General features: G+C 43.7%; 1 non-coding gene across 1 annotated transcript; it reads left to right on the forward strand.

Annotated features, from left to right (window-relative positions):
• The first annotated feature begins 1,394 nt into the window (after window positions 1-1,394).
• LOC137225655 (U6 spliceosomal RNA) lies at window positions 1,395-1,501 on the forward strand. Its single transcript, XR_010943961.1, has one exon. It is a non-coding gene; the product is annotated as a U6 spliceosomal RNA (small nuclear RNA).
• The last annotated feature ends 261 nt before the right edge of the window (window positions 1,502-1,762 follow it).

A 1,762-nucleotide genomic window follows, 5' to 3' on the forward strand; every position in this document is an offset into this window, starting at 1 on the left:
TCTCTGGCTCACATAGTACACAGCTGGAGCAAGGACCAGACCTCCACATTCCAAACTAGGATTCTTTTCACTCAACTCTGAGTTTTCTAATGGATTCCTGGCTAGTTGTAGCCATTTTAGGTCAGGGACTCCCAGTGTGGACATACAGAAGTTCAGGAATCCCTTGAATGTAAGTGACCGTTATTGTAAGCCTCTGTGTGAAGAAAGCATCAAGAGTGCTCCCCTACTCCCCACACAAATAAAAAGGAAGTTTGAGACATGCTGTTGTGGAATTCTGGTTGTGGTCTAGTTAGATGTTTGCTGTCCTGATCAGAGTTCTGGTAGCTTTTCCTTTTCTTTTTTTTCCCCCAGAATAATTCCTTATCAAGGAACGGCCAGCTAATGTCCTGGCACGGACCAGATGATCCCTGCAGGCTCTTCAAGGGCTGGCATTTTATAAGCTTCAAGTTCATAAGAGCTGAAAAAAATTCCTGTATCTTCAGAAACCAAGTGAAGCAGAGAACTTGACTAATCCCGTCACCAGCCAGGCATCACATATGTATTCTCAATACTTAGACCAAGACCACAGTGTTGAGAGGCAGGAGGGGTTGGGAGGTGTCCTGAATGGCTTGAATAATTGTCACCTTTTCTTTTTGTGTCTGTAAGCTAGAGCAATAAGAGAAGGCACAGCAAGGAGTGCTAAAGCTTCCGGGGCTTGGTGAGTCCAGACAAGGCTTAGAACAAGTAAGACATTAAAAAGTCACTCACATGTGTTGGAATAGTCTGGGAGAGCAATGGATCTCAGACTGCAGAACACAATGCATGTTATTTTCTCTATATATCCTGGAACCCTCCTAGGCCTCTAGCTGTGGGTTCAGAGTCTAGTTATGTCAACCCAACTGTCCCAAGGCACCCTCAAATGATCTCACATCTCTTCCACTCAAGGCTTGCCCTTGGCAGCCCCATTGAGTAGAGAAGAATTTTCCTAAAACAGGAGCGAGCCAAAGAACAAATAGTAGCCCCTCCGTCTTGCTCTATGCTCTATTCTACTTCTCTCCCCAGGTGCCTGCTCCTCTCCTTCCACATCTTTATCCTCATTTTTCCTCTTTCTCCTTTCCCAAACCTTTCTCTGAATTTCTCTCTCCAAATCTTCCTTATTCAATCTCCTATTTACTTTCTTTCCCCACTCCCTATCCTCAATCCTCTCTGTTGTACTTCCCTCTCCCCAGTCATTTTCTGACTTTGGTCTGGTTCTATCTGGCTTCCTTCTGCCTTCTCTGCACATCTCCCTCCCTTCCCATTCTGCCTACGCAATATCTATCCCAGTCTCTGCCTCTAGTCTCTTCCTCTCTTAAGCCCCTCCTTCCATTACTCCCTCTTTCCTTCTCAGCTATTTCTCATAAAAAATACTCATGGTGCTCGCTTCAGCAACACATATACTAAAATTGGAACGACACAGAGAAGATTAGCATGGCCCCTGAGCAAGGATGACACAGAAAGTCTTGAAGCGTTCCATATTTTTCAGGAACAAAGAAAATGCAACATACAATGCAATATCAGAACTTACAAGGAAAACATTTCAGTTCAGTCAGTCTATTTCAGTCTAATTTATATACAGTAAAATGCAAAGGTCTTAAGTGTACAGTTCAGTGAGTCTTGACACCCCTATAAACCTATGAAACCAACGTGCGAATGAAGATATAGAATATTTCATCACCTTCAAAGTTTCTGAGTGCCCCGTTTCAGTCCATTTCTCCTCAAGAGGCAAGTACTCTTCTGATGT

The sequence above is a fragment of the Pseudorca crassidens genome, chromosome 5 (assembly GCF_039906515.1).
Source record: "Pseudorca crassidens isolate mPseCra1 chromosome 5, mPseCra1.hap1, whole genome shotgun sequence".
Classification (NCBI taxonomy): Eukaryota; Metazoa; Chordata; class Mammalia; order Artiodactyla; family Delphinidae; genus Pseudorca; species Pseudorca crassidens.